We start from the raw sequence: 6,732 nt of genomic DNA on the forward strand, positions 1-6,732 counted from the left end.
GACCCCGGATAAGCGGAAGAAAATGGATGGATGGATGGAAAGCTTTGAATTGTCTATGTAATAATGACTCTATAAAGGGTTTATCTGAGAGGTGAATTACTGAAATATATTAACTTTTCATTTACACTCAGAGGAGCCCAAACTTCTTGAGACCAATATCTACTTTTTCTCTCAATAGCCAGCTGAGAGCTACCTCATGACACGAAGATATAAAAATTGTAAATTAAACTCTATTGACTTATTTTATATGCAAATATCTAAAAGTTATAGCAGACATATTAAGGTAACAGAAAACCTAATGCAGTTCTTCCTCAGTGAGATTCTGAGACTGGGAGGAGGTTACTGGTTTCTCAGTCAGAAGCTGGTTGAAAACCTGAGGCCAGCAGGTGTCAGTCAGTCATGGTAGATCTGAACTTTGGTTTGATGACCTCAATATGAGAAGTTGCAGACTGACGGGAGGAACCACAGAGCTCTGTTAGGTTGCAGGGTTGTCAAACTCCAGTCCTCAAGGGCCGCTGTCCTGCAGTTTTTAGATGTGCCAAAGGGACAAAACACTGGAATGAAATGGCTTAACTACCTCTTTCTAATGACTCCTAAACTTTAGACCTTCTGTTCTGTTTGCTAATCTTTGCTAATATTAGGTTATTGCAGGTTCAGTAAATTAGCTGAAATTCCAGAATGTACTATCAGCATGTTGCACAGAAGACAAAAATACAACAATGAATTGTTTTGTTTCTTTTTAGCTGCAGTAAAAAGATATAAATTACCCTCAATGTGTTTCAAACAGAAGTCATGGACCAAAAGCAGCAAAAATATGTTTAGTTGAACTCATAAAAAAACCTAAAATCATATCTTGGGGAAAAAAAAAAAAAAAAAAAACTAGGACAGATCAAAAGGACCTGTCAGCTTTGCGAATTATTGATTAGAAGTGAGCTGTCAGTCTGATCTGTTTAATATCTGTGTGTTCAGAGCAAACTCCAGGGGCAAGAGCACATTACAGGCTTTTCAAGTTCTCTGTCAGTCTCGTATTGATGGCTGTGCCACCTCCAGCTTGCTGACTGATCGCTGGAAGAACATCCTTCTGACTGATGTGACAGACAATTGGCCTGATGTTCCACTGCCACCGCTTTCATACAGTGCAGTTCAGATTGAACACTGACTGACAACATCTGGTCTCTTCTCGCTGCTGCAGCATCACAGACTAACCACAACAGTTTTCCAAGTCCTGCCCTTATTAAAGCACATTGGATGGAGATATAAAGAGACTTTTGATGTAGCAGATTTCTTTGGTAATTCATTGAGACAGCTCCTGATGCTTTTGGCAGGTGGAGTTATTGTGCAGTTCTCAATACAAGAAGTGTCTATAATGAGCACCTTTGTCCAAAAGCATATAAATTGTCCAAGCATGTCTTTCTTTTAGGTTGAACTATCAGAAGTTTTAGATCTCTAGATTATCCAAAGTAGAATTGAATAGAATAGAAATATCATTTATTCTCCCACAGTGGGGAAAATCAGGTGTTACAGCAAGACTCTGGCTTTTAGGGTCACACAAAGATTTATATTTCAAAAATATAAAAACAAACAAAACTAGGAAGAATCTATTCCATATTCGATTATTACTTAAACATACTGTGCAGTTACCAGAAATGGGTATGAGTTGGCCCATCATTTTCAGCAGAGTAAAATAAACAAGGCTTGCTCTTCTCATTCAAAGTGCAGATGTTGCTAAGCTTTCTTCACCAGACCAGAGGTGCGGAGGGACCAGGTCAAAGTTATTTGTATACCCAGGAATCTAATGTTCCTGACCTGCTCCACTGCGGCATCATTAATCAGGAAGGGGTGTGACTTGGCTGATTTTTCCTGAAATTAACAATTTCTTTTGTTTTGCTGACATTCAGGATTAGATGGTTTGCATCACACCAGTCCACCAGATGTCTCCCCTCCTCTCAGTTTGTTGTTGTCCCTGATGAGACCCACCACCGTCGTACTGTCCGCATGATGTGGTTTGTACTGAACCACATCATGGCACAATTATTACTTCATGTTCATCTATCATGTAAAATTCATTCAATCAATCAAATTTTATTTGTATAACACATTTCAGCAGCAAGGCATTTCAAAGTGCTTAACATAATTAAAATAAAAAATAAAAACAGAATAAACAGTGAAAAAGGGACAGATATTGAAAGATTAAAACAGATAAAACTTGTAATTTAACCATAAGCACCTCTAAACAGGTGGGTTTTAATTTGAGATTTAAAGGCACCCAGTGTTTCACATAATGAATGGGAAGTAGAGACTGCAATACTCATGCTCCTCTCTGTCACAGAAGCATTATGTGCACAAGAGTTTTACATCTTGCTCTGAGAATTAACTAGACAACAGTATATTAATTATGGCATGCAATATTTGCAACATCACATATGCAGTTCTTAATTAAACTATATTCAGGGAAGCTTGAAATGTGGTGATATGGTGAAGTGTCTATAAAACTGGAACATTTAAATGAGAAAAAAACATAGTTGCCAATCAATTTTCTATTTCTTCAATAAAAACAGAAAATATTAACAGTGTCCATCTTTAACTGAAACTCCTGTGAATCAAGCAGTTGAAACCAGATATTTACATACTCTAATGATCGACCAGCCTCCTTTCATGCTTCCATGATCACTCATGCTCAACACAATGGTATTGGAAATGTAACCCTGTTTGGTAATACTTTATTTGAAGGGGTGTGAATAAGACTGACATAACACCTGTCATAAACATCAGTAAGTCTTCATAAATATTTATGACTGTTGTCATAAAGTGTCATTCGGTAAATCATGACACTTTTAATACAAAGCTGACATTATTCAAAATGTCTTCGTTATAACAACTTGACATTAACCAAGAATCATATGTCATAAATATGTCATAATAGTAGTCATAATGATTTAATTACACTATCAAAAGCTTTAACAGAACAGCGATACATTTTTCCACTACCTGAAATAAAGCGAAACAAATAGGACCAACAATAAAGATTTCATTAAGCATTACTACACTGTGAAATGATTTAATAACGGCCAATAACAATTTCTTTTACATCAAGTAAAGTGGAACAAGTATCAACAGTTATGAATATGTCATTAAGTGTTATTACAGTGTCAATATTATCTCTTACCTCAAGTGAAACAAGTAGCAACAGTTAAGATGTCATTAAGTGTTAATACAGTGTCATTAAGTAAAGTGAAACAAGTAACAGTTATGAAGATGTCATTAAGTGTTATCAGTGTCATTGTTAACTTTGACCTCAAGTAAAGTGAAACAAGTAGCAACAATTATAAAGATGTCATTTAGTGTTATTAGTGTCAAATGCTATGCTAACAGAGTCACTGATATTAAGTCTTACCCCAAGTGAAGTGAAACACATTGGACTACTTATAACTACCATCATAGCTGTAGACCAAACCCTTTGTATATTGGAATAAAACAAAAGATAACTTGTTCTTCAAACAGAGGGTTTAACGTCTAGTCAATATTTTGTTACTCTGAAATACTGAGTGAAAAAGCTGCGATACGTCAAAGCATCCTAAATATTGAATGTGGCTTCTCTGCCAGTAAGCTAATACAAGTAAATGGACCGAACTTTATAAAGTGCTGTTCTACAAAGTATTTTTAGCTAATACCTGTCATTACCACATTTTCTCACACACACTAATATATTTGGTCATCAAAGGAATTACTAAAGACAGAGTTTCTAACTTTTGATGTGATTATTTAATTGTTTTGGGGGGTTTCTGTATAAAGAGCACAATGTTTTTATTTAATTGAAATTATTCTGATAATTTGTAGATTGACATTGATGAACAGACACTTTTAGAGTGTTTTATTAAAGAATATATATACATAATTCCATAATTTAATGTATATTTAACGTTTCTAGGCAAGAAACAACTTTCTTGTATTTATTTTTTATACATTATTGAGATGACTTTTGATTTATAAATCAGTCATTGTCAACCATTAAACTACATATTTTTCTTAATTTTTTCCAGAGAAAAAATATGTATTACAGTACGTCAACTCTGCTATTGACAGGAAAAAGTTACAATAATTCTAACAGTGTAAATTATTTTTATTTCATTACATCAGCTGTTTTAATACACTAATAATTCAGATTGAGATATTTAAAAATACACAAAAAGTGAAAATAAAACATTTATACTGGGAACACGGGCCACAGGCAGGGATTCAGTCTGCTGGTCACACTGGGAGAACTCCAATGACTTCTGAGACGTCCTGGTTCACAGGCTAAAGCCAAGAATAAAAGAGAAATTATCCAAAAGTGTAATAGAAAATACATATATGTTTCTTTCACATTCAGAAAGACATTTTCAGCATGTTGGGGCTCTGACTCGTAGCATCTTTAGAGCTAAATACCGAAACGCAGGGGTGAAGGTAAGGGGGTACGGCAGGGTACTGCGTACCCCTAAAAGATTTAGCGGGGGTACGCAGTACCTGCAAGAGAGGGGAGCGACTGTGTGCTGTAAAAAATCAGTGGGTTCACTGTGCAGCCGTGAGTGCACCCACTAATTAGCCGTGACTGATTAGTTTTTCAAGAACAATCTAAAACACGAATTAATTAAATAACTTTTTTCCCATTTTATATCGTTTCTGAACTGTTCGTGCTTTGCTAAAGCAGGGGTGCAACACGTCGATAGCGGAAGGTTTTGAGTCAATCTCTGTGGTTGGTGACAAATTAACTAATCAACCACCGCTGTGTTCAGGGGAGCTTATTAATAATCGCAAAATAAATATCAAGCCTGCAAACATAATATTGTAACGGACTGAATGTTATGTTTTTAACGTAATCTCTGGTTGGCTTGTGGAGCGCAGGAGGTTGCCATGGCAACGGGTGTGCTTAAATGGCGGAGACTAAAAAGGTGCGAGTGGTTTAGAATTGATCACCTGTTCGGGTTGTTTTACCTTTGTCTTCACAGTAAATTTCTCAATGTTAAATATGCGGTGTCACAATTCATTGACTCTTTCAGAGCTAATACAACAACAGATTGAGTATAACGCCCCCTAGAGTTCGTGAAAATTTCCAGAGTGTATACACGTCGTGTCAATTTAACTCTAACAAGCTCCGCCCACCTCCTCCTCTCAAACCAACAAGTCTACCCGTTGCATGGACGTCATTTTTCTCCTGCTTGAAAGACTGCGGTAAGTTTCTTTTTATAAGATAATAATGCAATTTGAATTGTTTTATAAGAATATTTTTTGTAAGCCCCATTATCCGAGTGAGTTTTAATATCGTAATACTGAGTTTAATACAGCAAACCTGACCAAGTGAATGGCTAGCTTAAAATGTTTGTCCAACTCGACTATGTACTCCTTAAATCCATGTCCAAGTGATATTGTACGGATATGCGTTTTATTTATTTAAGAAATATAATATAAATTTAGCAAAAGATGTCTGGGTTGAGACAAAATAAGTCACGTTGGCTTTATGGCTTTTCAGGTCAACAGTAATGCTAACCGTCCAGCTACTTTTTATTTTTTTATTTACTTTTTTATTTTTTTTGCTAAGTAAATTATATCGTTGGTGCCACGAGTTTGCTAAACTAGCTATTAACTGCTCTGCTTCTTTTTTACGCTAGTCCATATTTTATTCGGGTTGAGTATGTCTAACACAGTTTGGTTTATTTTCAATTAGGCTTCACGACTCCGAATTGTTGGAACCGTAAGCGGGAGCTAATAGTCCAGCTAGTTTCATATTTATCACTGAATTTGGCGCGAGTGATGATTTGCGTGCTCTCCCTCGTGCCCAGCACAATACCTCCACTGTAAACCTTGCTTGACTCCTCCATTAACCGTTGCTAATGCTAATGGAAAAGGCGACAAAGAAGCGAGGTGTTTAGTAACTGTCTAACCTAGATAAGAGTACAAACAAAGTCAAGTTACTTTGCACTCAAGCCATTAATGTGTAAACTTTAATTGTGTTCTATGAAAACCATGTAATGTAAGCTGTATTGGTTTGTGAAGCAGTTGGCAGGTTTCACAAATTGAAAGCATTTCAGTACTAAAGATGAATGACTGAGGAATTATGTCCTGCAGGAACCATGTTGATTAAAACAAGACTTGGCGAGCTGCAAAAATTTCAGTCAATAAGTTTCTCATGATGATGAGCTGGAGGTCAATTGCGTAAGTTAACAACTCCCAGTATGAGGTTTTTTTCAAGATGGCGGCGTAGCAAGTGGTCGACTTCGTCTAGCTGCGCACCACATGTTCGGTATTTGAGCAGACTACCATCCTCCTTCTAAGATTTCCCAACTAAATGAGGTGATACGATCGCTGATGAACGCCTCTTCGACTTACGCCAACATTATGCCGCCCAAAATTCTTAAGAAAATGAACAAGACCGGTGAAGTGGAGTCCAAACTAGCTAGCACAGGTAAAATGGCTAACGCGGAGCTATCTGCTGTGCTACCAGTGGCTGGTGGGGCTGCTGTGCTCGACCCGGCGCTTCGTCAAGTCATTGAGGAGATCACTGGGAACATCTCATCAGTGATTTCCCAGAAAGTGGACATTCTGACTGAAATGCTTAAGAGCCAGGCCACGGAGTTAAAGGTGCTGGTCGGACGCATTACAGAGGCCGAGGACAGGATCGCATTTCAGGAGGACGGCCTGGACCAGGCCACGGCCCGCATCAAAAAGTTGGAGAAAGAAACCCTCATGATGGCTCAA

Source organism: Poecilia reticulata, linkage group LG21 (genome assembly GCF_000633615.1).
Source record: "Poecilia reticulata strain Guanapo linkage group LG21, Guppy_female_1.0+MT, whole genome shotgun sequence".
Classification (NCBI taxonomy): Eukaryota; Metazoa; Chordata; class Actinopteri; order Cyprinodontiformes; family Poeciliidae; genus Poecilia; species Poecilia reticulata.